The sequence below is a fragment of the Lepidochelys olivacea genome (assembly GCF_965140295.1).
Source record: "Lepidochelys olivacea isolate rLepOli2 genome assembly, chromosome: 8".
Taxonomy (NCBI): Eukaryota; Metazoa; Chordata; order Testudines; family Cheloniidae; genus Lepidochelys; species Lepidochelys olivacea.
Genome location: NC_140418.1, coordinates 82,919,258 through 82,933,701, shown reverse-complemented (window position 1 = coordinate 82,933,701; position 14,444 = coordinate 82,919,258).

Genomic DNA, 14,444 nt, shown 5'->3' with positions numbered 1-14,444 from the left:
ACCTTGATGCTAGGCTAGGATCTTAGAGACGTTCATGAGAGATGAGATCACAAAACGTCTGGAAAAATGTGAATTGGCAGAAATGTGCCAGTATAGCTTCTTAAAGGGTGAAACCTTGTTCCCGATCTGTCTGTGAAACTTATTTTTGAGGTGCTAATGCAAAGAACAGATGGGAAAAAGCTATGGACGCAGTCTGCTTGGATTTCCAAAAGATGTTTGACATGGTCCAGAGCAGAAGACTGAATACATAAACTAAGCCCAGATTGGCCTTGAGGAAAAAAACCAAACTATTAAATAAATGAAATGAGCAATATTTACTGGGTCATGGAGAAGCATGTTAATGAGCAGATTGCATACAACAGTAATCAGCATGGAGGCCGATCCCTTAAACTGTAAAACAGAGCAAAGGGTTTGGGATCATGGGAATCCTGGTGTTTTCCTGATACTGGCATACAACCTTTCCCAACAGCATCAGGCTGTGAAAGTCATGAAGTTGCTGGTGATTTCTTCCCCAGACCCTGCTACATTTTATCACACACCTGAGCAGTAGAAGAAATGCACAGCATGGTTACTCAGTGAAACCGTGGCTCGGGGACAATGCTTCTCCATCTTTTTCATTCTGCAGATCACTTCATAAGAGAGAGAAAGGCCCCCAGAGGAACTGCCTGGCCTCCCATCATCCCAGTCCTCACTGCTCAATTCCATGGTGATCCATGGACTCCTGTTTGTTATATATCACAGGAAAAATATCCTCAGCTACAAGCCCCAGTCACCAGTTTACAGTAGTGTTATTGACCTGTCAGTCCTAATGGTCACAGAGTCATATACCAAGATGCCATGCAAAATATGCAAGCGCTCTTAAAGGGAAGCACTGGCCCAATAAGCATTGGATGAAAGTCCTATGAGACTAATGTATTAAAAGCTCCTCAGTCACTTCCTATGGGAAAGGAAACTTCTTCTTTGTGCTCTGGCTAGAGTAGGGCAGGCTGAGGCAGGGCCCATGATCTGATGCTTGGAGGCGTATCAACACCAAAAATGAAGGAAAAATCTGAGTCAAGCATTATACTGCATTTCTGATGAACACGCAGGTAGAAGGAAAGACAGTTCGGACAGCCACACTGGAGCAGGCCTCTAGGACCTCCATCTTCCCTAGTGAGAACATGTGATCTGCTGAGCGTGCAAGCTGGTGTAAGTAAGTAGGGCCTCGGTTCAGGTTTGTGCACATGCATTATTTGGAGAGTGCAGAGAGACCAGCCAGATTTCCCAGACTGCTGGTTTCTCTGTAGAAAACTGGGGACTGGCTGATAGAGACAAACTAGGAGAGTTCCCTTTTGGCCAGATGGCAGGATTTCCTGTCCTTCTTTGCTTTAATGACCCTGCTGCTTTGCCAGCCATTTTGTACATGCAGGCAGCTAGTCTCATCCTTCAATCTTGCCTCAAAGCACAGTAAATAATGAGATGCAAGCCAAGCAGGTTTTGAGAGATATGAAGCCCCGGTGATTTAGCCAGTAGATTGTAAATGCAGTTCCATGTTAGCAAATATAAAATAATAAGTCTGGGAGAAGGAGGCCAAAGTAGTGAATGTCTACTTAAAGAAAGACTCAACAAGCATTCTGATCAGGAATAGGCACTTAGGTTTATTTTGCAAACAATAATTGCAGGGATTAGCTCAATTCACAGCAGTAACAGGGCAAACAAACATATTAGGGCATAGGGGAAAGACAAAATACTAAACACATGAGGCTGTGCAATTGCTACATAAGGCACTTGTTAAAATGGGAATACTGTGTCCTGTCTTGCTTAGTGCTAGAAGCAGATTATTGCCTCAGCGGGAGTTCAGCACAGGGCAACAAAGGTGATACCCAGTCTAATAATATAAGTTGTGAAGAAAAGTTAAGGCAGTTTGTTTTATTTAACTTAAGAGGAGTCCTCAAGGTGATCTGTTCACAGTTTTTAATGGAATGAATAAATATGATCAAGATACATGGTCTGAGTTGGCATGGGGTTCAGAAAGGGAAAAAACAAAACAATCCCCCCCCAACTCCTCCGCCCAAAACTCAGCCAACCAACAAACGCAAAATATACAAAGCTGGGAGTAAACAGGTAACTCAGCAGTGCTATTTTACAGCGTAATAGCATAAGAAATGAAAAAGAAAATTGAAGCAAAGTGTGTAAATACATTCAAGAAGCACTTGAACTTCTTTCTAGAGGCGAAGGTGTGGTTAACACATCTCAAAGCAAGGCTAGATGATTTTAACCCACTCCTGACATTTCTGAGGGGCTTTTGCAATAAGTGCTCTGGAAAATCTTCAGCACTCATTGACTTTGGTGTAAATCTGGATTTACTCCATTCAGGGGTAACCAACATGGGAATCTGACCTTCAGTTTTAAAGTTGTATAAATGCGATAATGAGCCGTAAGCCAATAAAACAACAGTTTCTCTTCAAATGTATATCAGTTACCACGTGGGACCAGATTCAGATGCTCTTACCGAAACTGAGTAGTATCTTAGTCTTGGAGTAGTAATGCACCACTTAGGCACTCCAGGAGGTGTAAAGCACTACTCAAGGTGAGTAAAAGTATCAAAATCCGACCCACTGGCTTTAGCCAGCATGCTACTTTTTTGTGCATTTTCTTACTGACAAGACCTCTCTTTTCACCTTGTTTTCATCGTCTTCCCAGTTTATTAGCTTTTTCTTTTGCTCTGTGTCTGCCTTTCACTTCCTGTGTGGGTGGTGGGGATTTATGGGCACACCTAATGAAATGTGACAGCATTATAGTTTTCTGGTATGCATTTACATCACGCTTAACTCCATAAACTGGCCATCTGTAATGTTTGCTCTGCATGAGTACAAAGTTAGTATTTCCTCCATCTTTCTTGTATTGTGACTATTATCAACTAAATCAATGTAAATTATACCATTTTAATACATAAGGGAAGATACATCAAAGATGGCACCTATTACATAAAATAAATTGGGACATGCCATACATTTGATGTACACTGAAGGGCAGAATATAATTTCAGTTGTGCAATATTGAGTCTTGCACAACTTGTTAGGAATTGTAACAATGGCATTTTTCTATTACGAGGTGGAACTGGTAGAATTGTCAATAATATTGCAGAAAAGCCAGACATGTTCAAAAATAGTTGTTTGCTATATTAGGGAAAAAGCTAGATGAGGTAGTCATATGATGATGATGATTCATTGATGATGAAATACTTTGCATTTCAACAGTAAATGAGGATGTGGACCAAGCTACACCACTGATGCACCTCAAGAGTGGGAATGTGCCCAGTCCATCTTGAAGAACTCCAATTACAGGTGAATAACCTTCATTTCCCTGTGCATTTCTTATGACATTGCAAATTATCATTTCAAGCTAGTGACCAAGCTAGGAAGTTCTACTTACTAACAATGCTTTTTTGTTTGAGAAAACAGGTTGTTTTGGAGAGCAACTAGGTTGTTTAATTTCTCTCCGAAATAGTTTTCATCTGTGGATAATGCCAGAAATACTTGTGGTGCCATTATACTTAGCAAAAAACAAGTTTATATTTACAATTAGAAATATAATAAATAGTTCATAGTTGAAATTATCAAATTAGTAACAAATATTAGCTAAATGTAGCAAATTTAGCTAAAAAGTTTTACTATAATGCCAAAGAAGGTGAGAGCTAAAAGTAAGGATTGTAAAGTGGTTTATTGAAACAAGACAGAAAAGGTACAGTAACTCCTAGCTTAACGTTATAGTTATGTTCCTGAAAAATGTGACCTTAAGCGAAACAATGTTAAGCAAATCCAATTTCCCCATAAGAATTAATGTAAAGTGTGTGTGTGTGGGGGTTAGGTTCCAGGGAATTTTTTTCACCAGACAAAAAACTATATATTTTTGTCTACACACACACACACACACACAGTATAAGTTTTAAACCAACACACACACACAGAGTATAAGTTTTAAACCAACAATTTAATACTGCACACAGCAATGATGACTGTGAAGCTTGGTTGAGGTACTGAAGTCAGAGGGTGGGATATTTCCCAGGGAATGCCTTACTGCTAAATGATGAATTAGCAATTGGCTGAGCCCTCAAGGGGTTAACTCTTGAGGTTATTAATGTAGCATCACACTCTACAAGGCAGCAAGAATGGAGGGAGGGGAAACAGCATGGCAGACAGAGGCACACACCCTGTGTGTGTGTGTGTGAGAGAGAGACAGAGAGAGAGATGCACATTGCCCCTTTAAGTACGCTGACACCATTCTAAGTCTGTTGCCTTTAAAAAGATCAGGAAGTTGAGACAACAGCTGTGGCCAGCAAGCTCTCTCCATCCTGAGCCCTGTCCTGTCCCCACCCTGCTCTATATGGAGAAGGGGTAAGCGGGGGGCAGGAATAGGGGGGAGGGAGACACCCTGACATTAGCCTGCCTCTTCCCTGCTCTCCTGCACAAGAAGCAGGAGGCTCTGGGGAGCAGCTCCAAGGCAAAGGGCAGGAGCAGCACAGGGCAGTGGGGGGAGGGACAGCTGAACTGCTGGCAATTGATAGCCTGCTGGGCGGCTGCCACACAGGGAACTTAGGGGAGCGGGGAGCTGATGGGGGGCTGCCGGTCCACCCTGGTTCCAAGCCCCCACCAGCTCGCTGCAACGGGTTGCTCTTCCTGCAAGCCGTGGACAAAGCAGGCGATTGCCAAACTACCTTATAAGAGAGCATTGCGCAACTTTAAATGAGCATGTTCCCTAATTGATCAGCAACGTAACAACGTTAACGGGACGACTTTAAGTGAGGAGTTACTGTATGTCTAGGCAACATTCATAAAAGATTGAAGAAATAACAATGAGTTGAAAAAGCGTAACTTTGAAAGATTACATTGAAAATCAATTTGAACATCAAACTATGGTTAAGCTTGTAATCTTAGAAGCAGTCATAGGACTTTATATCCAATTGGTGCATCATACTGTGCTTATCAGAATTTGGAAAACATTGCATCTGAACTTTTGGTTCCCAGTCTTACAGTTCATGTTTTTCAGATTTCATATGGAATAATTCCAGACAAGACATTACTTGCACACCTGTAATTCTAGTTGATTTCATTGGCAAAGAAAGCAGAATATCAGGCACAATCTGTGGGCATCCGGGAGCACATTCCATAATAGGTTTCACTTTATGTTAAGTTCCATTGTTGCTGAGTTCGTATTACTTTTTAGTAGAAAAGAGTGTCCAGAATAACTTTAAAAGTATAATGAACATTTATGTGCAATTCAACTAGCCTTTCAACTTTCAACTTCAGTGATGGCAGAAGTACATTTTTTATTTTATTTTTCTACTTCTCATTTGATGTGTAATCTTATGCACTGTGCTCCTTTTTGATGTCACCCTTTGTTTTCTTTTAGCGTTTCCTAAGAAATAGGTTTGATTAGATATTCTCAAAAACATATTCAGAGTTCTGTTTTGGAACTGAAACTTACTTTGTTTAATAATGATCACTAATGTCTTAGCTGAAAGTCACAATGCTCGGCCAAACCACACTGAGAAAACACAGGGCTAAATTCTATCCTCAGTTATGCTGGTGCGGTCCCACTGCAAGTCAAATTAAAATATGTTTAAAGATATCTGGAAAAAAAATCAAGTAGCCAAAACAGCACAGATGGCTTCAATATCTTTAGTATGAAGCTTATGATTCAAGTTAATCCAGAAAAAATATTTTTTTAGATTTTTGAAAAGTACTCCAGAGAGAGAGAGTACTACATTTTTAAAATCCAACTGGTCATAAAATCCCTTTGATATTCAAGCTGTCCTCAAAATAAACTAACCTGAAGTTTGTTGTCACCATTCTGCACTGATAATAAAATACAAAATAAGTTTGCTTTGTGACTAAAACAAGTTCTCCCACCATGCTGCTTGTTCCTCCTTGTCCTTGTCATCATAGGAAAGACATTTCAAGGACTGCTGTGTTTATTCTAAATTGTATCCCAATCAGTTTTGTTACGGTCATTTGGCAGAGAGAGGACAGTTTTGTAACAGCAATGTCTAAAAGTTGTATGTTTCAGGAGTCCTGCCAATGTCAAGTTTGCCATTCCTCTGGAAAGAAGAGCGTTAGAGCTTCCCCACATCCATGTGACAATGCACTTATAGAACCTCTAATGAAATTGTTAATTTTAGTCCCTTCTCCTCATTAGGTGCTTCTTAGTTTCTGAACCGTGCCCACGTGGTTCCCTCTCCGATCTGCAAAACTCTTTTATATTTACAGGGTTTTTTTTAAAGATAAAATTCTACTTTTTAGAAAGCTGCATGAAAGAACTACAGAGCTTACCAAAGTCCATTAAAATCCAAGTTATACAACCCATGTCATCTACAATCTGTCATCTACAAGTTATTAGCAAAATGTTGTCTGTCTAACATCAACAACATTAATACACATCAGCCACAAGGGACCACAAATGTTAACCCTTAATTTTGGATATATTTTCAATGAACTGCAAAACAGTGACTTACATGATTTTATTCTGTATTAAACAAAACATTACAGGTCAGATAAGAGGTGCCAAGATGAGAGGAAAAATTAAAATGCATAAAACTATTTTATAATTGTCCCATTTGTCAGCATAATAAAAATGTGAATGATGTTCTTTAGACATTTTTAAAATAAAAAAAATCAGAATTAACTATGCATTATTCATTATGTATGCAGGCAATCGTTAAAAATATTGTATTTGATTCTGATCTCAATTACACAAATGTAAATAAGGAGACACGTGAGTTGGAAAATGAAAAACCTGGTGTGAGATCAGAATCAGAACTATTATTGGTAGCTGGAATTTTTGGTGGATAAAATTGAAGCATGGACGCATGTTGAACACTCTAGCTTTTCTGCATACAGAAGGAAAGCTGCTGGAATTTGGCAAATAGTGCAAAAAAATAATCTTTGCCGTTTTCATGGTTCCTGAGTCTTATTAGAGAAGCAAGTTTATGTCAGGACTAAAATCATGCAGCTGCACATTTCTTTCCAACTGCTGGCACTGAATTCAGTGAAACTAGTTTAAAATAAATGCACAGAATGAGAAGTTAATTTTAGAAAAAGTAGTGTTTGGTGCACTTGTCCAACTCATTTACATATTATAACTAGTATTAAAATATTGAAATGTCATAAATAGTAAGAAGCAGACGTAATCATTTCAAGAATGGTAAACCTGCTTACTCACTTGTGAATCTTTGTCATATAACTTCTTTCCTTAGATTGCAAGCTTTTTGAGGCAGGACCTTCAAACATCTGTACAGCAGCTAATACAGTGGGGCCCCAATCCTGACTGAGGTCTATGGATATTACTGTAATATAAATAAATAATATTATAATTATGAATACCTGAACTTGACTGATGGGAAGAGTAAGCAGAGTGTGAACTTTAAGCTAGATCTAGCAGCAGCTGTATAGGTTGGGACAGTTTTGGAAGTACATTCAGGTTCAGGTTGAGCAGTACAAGGGCTAGATGAAAGATACAATGGGGGTGGAAACAATCAGAGTAAACTGAATGGGTATGGGGAATTCTTGAAGAGAGGCACTTGATCTCAAAGTGGAAAGCAACAGCTATTGTGCCAATGTTCCTGGACACCTTGAAACTTCAGGAGTCAGTCGTGAAATGGCTGAACAGTTTCATGCAGGTCCTGGACCTAGCTGAAGGATGACATGCTGCAATAAAGATCCTGATCTACAAAACTGTTCAAAAACCCTTCTTCAGACAACCTCAAAAAACAATAAAAGTTGACATAAATATGGTTCTCCATCAGCTGACTATGGTGAGTAAGGATGCAAAGTTATGACGAAGAAACCTCTTTTTTCTCTTTTTTTGTCAATTTCCAAAATAATTACATAACTTGAGAGCTCCCCCGCCTCCACTATATACCATTTTTTGGGCTGTCTACAATTTGCTATTTTTGAGTTTGAGTCTGAACCCCCGCCTGCCCTCTCTGAAAAACATGAAATTCAGGATGTGAACTTTTTGGGGGGAAATTTTTAACTGATTAATGCACAAAAACTAATTGAACAATTTTATTGGAACTCATCAGACAATTCAAGCATAATCTAGACATTATGTGCTGAAAATTTTGGCCAGACACGCTGATTTTTTTTCATATAAAACAAAGAGGTTGAAGTCCCACTTTAAATGCAAACCAGAATGTAACCTTAATTATGATGTTGTAATGGACACCACCATAATCCACGACATAACTGACTCCTTTACTACTAGCTATCTTAGGTTGAATATTTGCATATTTTAATATTTTTGTGTGTATTCACACACAATCAGTGAAAATAATTTGCTTTAAAATAATAGATGAAAGATCCAAGTCCTCTCCTTCCCATGATAAGGATTAAAAAGTGGATACAGCGAAGAAAAGGGCAAATTCTGCATGGAGCAACCTATTGTACGGAAATTCTCCATCTGAATAAAATCTGCTATTCCATACCTATTCATTATGAAAGTGACACTGATACTTTTATTAATACCAACTGAAGGACAAACCCTTTATATCATCTATAAAATGGATCATTATTTTCATCAATCTAGCTTGGCATTTCACTGTCATCTATCTCAAAAACTTTTATTACTGTTATTTTGCACTGATTTTCAGAGGGTAGATTTAACCCTGCATTTGATTTCAATTTGTTTTATTTACCCACTAATAGTGAACGATACTGGCTGTCCTATAACTCCTCTCTACTTAGGGACTCTCTTGGACCTGTCATATTTTTTTTTCATCTGTGTGACATTGTTTTCTTCTCTGTATCAGAGCGCTTAGTATACTAAGATCTTTGTCCTTGGTCTGGCCTGGTGTTTAGAAAATGTTAATCCTTTCAGGAAAGAAGGCTAGTATGACAAAAGGTTGCAGTGGTCTTCCCTACACTGTGATCTCAAATATACAGCTATTGTTATTTCTAAACAAAGTTGTTCCTTTTATCTAGTTGCAGGTTTCCCTATCATGGTATTCACAGCTTAAACAAAATGCTGCAGCTTGATATCTTACCAATACCAAAATACCACCTCACTTTAATTATGTATTACATCATCTTCTAAACCATCTTAGATTTGGCTTCCAGTGATTGTTCCCATAGATTTTAACGTTTTCATTTACAAACAAGACCCATTAACAGCTGTGCTGTAATGTGTGACTGGTGCGACTATCACCATATGCCACTAGGTGGCCACTGAGCTCTGAAATGGCTGTTTGGCCTGCCCTTAATATATTCTGGAAAGCCTGTGAGCTGTATCTTCCTGTAAATTATGATGCTTGGCTATGGAACCAGCTCTCTGTCAATAATACCCAGAAAGCTGAGTCTATGGTGGTATTTAGGTCAAAAATACAGAAGGCTATGGATATTTCTTATAACTATTTTGTTGGCTGAAGGTGCAAAGTTCCGTGGGACTTCTGAGAGGGCTTTTGAATTAATTTAATTTGTTGTTGGCAGTCCTGGTTCACTGAGCACCATGGAAGTGTTTGCCATCTGTGTGATCTGCTTTTTAATTTTATTTGTGGTTTTGGACCAGTCCAATAGTACACTGGGAAGGGCTTGCATTTGTGAAGTTGTGGAGCAATGCTAATCTTATCTATCTGCAATTTTTTGGTAGCAAACATATTTATGCAGGAGGTTTGTATTAACATTCACCTCCTTATTCTAACATTTCTTGACTTTTTTTTTCTTTTTAGTGAAAAGTGAGCATAGTGCTGGTGAATGGTGTTGGACTGGCAACTCTGAAAGTAAAGCCCTCCAGAAGGGACAGCGCACTTAGAAAATTATCCATAGTTTAAATCTCCTGATCCCTTCCCACCAGGGTGGCTCAACTTGGAAGGAAGGAGAGTGTGTATGTAGTTTAGTCTTTCAGCAGGGAAGATCAGTGAGTGGCAATTATGAGGGAGGTGTCCTAAAGTAGATACAATTGTCTACCATGACGTGCACCTTGCTCACCAACTGAATTTATTTTGGCCAAAGAGCCAACAGATGGTAACAAGCATTGATCATTACTTGTCTATTTTATATTTGAACCTATAGGAGTAGAAGAATTGCCATACTGAAGCAGACCCAAGGTCCATCCCATCCAGTCTCAAGAACATAAGGATGGCTCTACTGGGTCAGATCAAAGGTCCATCTAGCCCAGTATCGTGTCTTCTGACAGTGGCCAATGCCAGGTGCTCCAGAGGGAATGAACAGAACAGGTAGTCATCAAGTGATCCATCCCTTCTTGCTCATTCCCAGCTTCTGGCAAACAGAGGCTAAGGACACCATCCCTGACCATCCTGGCTAATAGCCATACCCTGTCTGAGACACTGGCCAGTATCAGTTGCTTTAGAGGCAGGTGCAAGAACCCCACAATAAGCAGATGTAGGCCCCCATTAGGTCTCATCCTGGCTTCCAATAGTTAGCGACTGGATTAAGTCATGAAGTATGAACTTTAATATCCCTGTGATGCTGGAAGACCAGGTGACAGATCATGCCAAGGAATGCTTGTGGGATACTGCATGTATTAATCCTACTTTTAATATCTGTATCCCCTTGTATAAAGTTCTATTGAGTGTTTGCATTGTAAACCTTTGTAACTGTATAACTCACCAAACAGGAAAAGGACCATTAATTAAGGGAAAGAGCACGTCCCGCACACAGGGTGGCCTGCTGAAGGCAATGAGGCATTGTGTAGCATCAAAGGACAGAGACCTTGTTGATTGCATTTCTCACTTCCTCCAGGAAGGGGAAACATGCACATCTTTTAAATAAATAGTATTTTGTTTTTGAAAAACTACTGCTTATGTGTCCATCCTTGAGCGGAAGGCTGTATTTGTGTCCTTTCAAGGGTTAGCAAGATTAGCTTGCTCTGGGAGCCCTCTGCAGGTTGGAGACAAGCTCCTGGTAACAGCCTGGCAGTTCCTCTATGGTGGACCACTACCTTATTACCCCTTTGAATAAAGAAAATTGCATAGTCTTAGGCAAACCATTCTTGGAATGCCTGAGGTCCAAATTTTGGGGTAACAGGGACTGGAAGTAACCTGAATATTGTTAGGTGGCACCTTAAAGACTAACAGATTTATTTGAGCATAAGCTTTCGTGGGTAAAAATCCCACTTCTTAGGATGAATGGAGTGAAAATTATGGATGCAGACATAAATATACTGACACATGAAGAGAAGGGAGTTACCTCACAAGTGGAGAACCAGTGCTGACAGGGATGTAGTCCACTCCCAATAATAGATGAGGAGGTGTCAATTCCAGGAGAGGCAAAACTGCTTTTGTAATGAGCCAGCCACTCCCAGTCCCTGTTCAAGCCCAAATTAATGGTGTTAAATTTGCAAATGAATTTTAGTTCTGCTGTTTCTCTTTGAAGTCTGTTTCTCAAGTTATTTTTTGTTCAAGTATAGCTACTTTCAAATCTGTTATAGAATGTCCAAGAAGTGTTCTCCTACTGGCTTTTGTCTGTTACCATTCCTGATGTCCGATTTGTGTCCATTCTTTTACGTAGGGACTGTCCAGTTTGGCCAATGTACATGGAATTGACACCTCCTCATCTATTTTTGGGAGCGGACTACATCCACCCTGATCGAATTGGCCCTGTCAGCATTGGTTCTCCACTTGTGAGGTAACTCCCTTCTCTTCATGTGTCAGTATATTTATGTCTGCATCTGTAATTTTCACTCCATGCATGTGAAGAAGTGGGGTTTTTACCCACGAAAGCTTATGCTCAAATAAATCTGTTAGCCTTTCAGGTGCCACCGGACTCCTTGTTGGTTTTTTGTGGATACAGACTAATATGGCTATCCCCTGATATTTGAATATTGTTGTGATTTTTGGTGTAAGTGTCCATCTGTCACATAGTCCAGCTTGCTTGGGTGGCAAGATAGAGTGGAATGCCCAATGGGACTGTCTGTGACTGTGTGGTAAAACTGTTATAGTGCTTTAGGAGTTCACATTTGTTACGGGATTGGAAATCTAATTATAGAACATAAACCAGTTTGGGGTTTCTGCCCTGGCTGTTCTGAGGTTGGCACTCACGATCACAAGTCGCTCCAGACAGCGTGACAATCCCTTCCAAAAATTTTGTTATTTATGATAACTGGATAGTCTTGATATCCATGTAAATGTTCCGTTGTTGTTGAAGGAAGTTGTAAATGACAAAGTTAAAATCTTCACCAATCTCTTGAACTGTTTGGTCTTGAGCTCTATTGTTCTTACGGAGTGCCCCAGCCTTTTGCCCAGGTGCTAGGATTATAATAATAGGCTCCTGCTCTCCACTGCCATCTGATACTCTTAGGACTCATTGTCCTTGGTAAATAATTAAGACACTAATGATGGACATTGTATATCAAACGTTTTTGCTCATGTGACAGACTACATAAGAGTTTTATTAGTATTAGCATGTAAAATATATTACCAAAGATGTCCTTTAGATCTGCTTCTCGCTATGTACCAAGGAAGAGAAATATATTAATAAGAAGAATGGATGCAGAATTAATGGTTTTCAATTTGTCTTTCATTAAAGTTTGAAATCATTATGAGAATCAAGTGGTAGTTTCAAGATTTAACATTAATTTAATATATTAATACATATCAAAGGTACCTTCCCTAGTGTCTAGCCTCTTTTCTTCTGTCCTCTGATTTTCTTTGATGTCTGTTTGTGAATGCGGTTGGACTGATCCATCCTGCAGTCAGTTCCATTAGTGATGAGCATGTCATACTAAGGACTGTTTTTCCTTCAACAACAGACTTAAATTTTTTTTATGGGACTGTAAGGATTTATTTGAAGTTCTGAAACACTATGCAGAATGTAGATGCCTTTAGTTTAGTGCATACTTTTAGCAGACATCCCTTGTTGATAACTTTAGTGGATTTATTTTACGTACACTACATTTTGTCAGCATTGCATCCAGTAAAAGCTTAAATTATGTTCCCTTTCAAATCCAACCTTAAGAGGACTTTCATAAAAAGTTAATTACCTTTTTGGTTTGATTGATTTAAACAACCAATAATCTTGCCTTGCCCCTAAGTTTTGATAGTTTTATTAATCTGCAGGGGTTTATACAAATAGTACTTGGCCATATTTTCCTCCTCCTCATGGATCCACGAGATTATACTAGGGCCTCAGCTCTGGAATAGTCTCTGGGAGGACCCCTTCAGTGAGCCAGACCCCCTAGTGGTCTCACTCTTCCTCCAGGGTAAGCCATACAGCTTCACCACCTTCTTGGGCTGGACTTCTGGTCAAGGGTGCCGGAATCTTTGTAAAAGTGTGTGTGTGGTGGGGGCCAGGCCAAACTGGTGGAAGAATCCCCCCCATCGCCCTTGGGCTCCGCTACCTCCTCCCACATTGCCCCGAGCTCCCTTCCAGGTCTTCGCACCCCAAGCCACCCTGCTCCTTGCCTTTTGACCACAGCACCTTCCTGACCATGGTGCCCACCCAGAAGGCCAGCCCTGTGTTCACCTTATTTCCCAACTCCACTGCCGTCATGGATTGGCATCAGGATACACGTGCCAAAATTAAAACTCCCAGGCACAGAGTGGAGTCAGATCTAAACAGCAGTCTACTAGCATTAAAATATACACTCCTCCTCTATCGGCCAAGATTCATGCTCTCAGTATATTAGGATGCACCCAACAGGGCCATAATGACAGATTCACATTAGAGAGACAAGGTGGGTGATGCAATATCTTTTATTGGTCCAGCTTCCGTCAGTGAGAGAGACAAGCTTTCAAGCTTACAGACCTGAAGAAGAACTCTGTGTAAGCCCAGAAGCTTGTCTTTCTCACCAACAGAAGTTGCTCCAATAAAATATATTACCTTGCCCACCTTGTCTCTCTCATATCCTGGGACCGAAAGGGCTACAGCAACACTGCATACAAAAATGAAGGATTCACATTAACAGCCCAAAGTGACCATCACAACAGGGTACTATTTTCAGGATTCATATTCCTAGCATACTGTTATCATTCCACCAGGGAACTAGCACTACCAGCACGATGAAATAAATATAGCCCTGTGTGCATGCCAAAAATTCACAGTACAAGCACACTGGGATCCACACAGCAAGATTGCAGATAGTCAGAATGCATGCTCACAATATGGTGGGGATGCACTCAATCCCTGAATGTAAAGGTTCAGCTAAACACAAGGGCACCTGCAAAGAGCTGTACTACCAGCAGGATCTGCACTTTTGGACCAGTAGGAGTTGCATGTCAGGGCATTAATTCACAGTCCCAGCACAATGGGCTTTCAGGCACCAGGCCTTTAGTACCAGAATTTGTACTCCCAGAATAATGGGATGGAATTCTAGAAGCTACAGGGGGGAAAGCCGTCTGTGATCATCCCGGCTCAGTCTATCTCCCTGCCAATGCAGGGCTGATCCTTACTGCATGTTTTGTCCAGTTTCCTTTTAAAAGTCCCAAGCCGTAGGGTTTCTTCTAGCCCTTC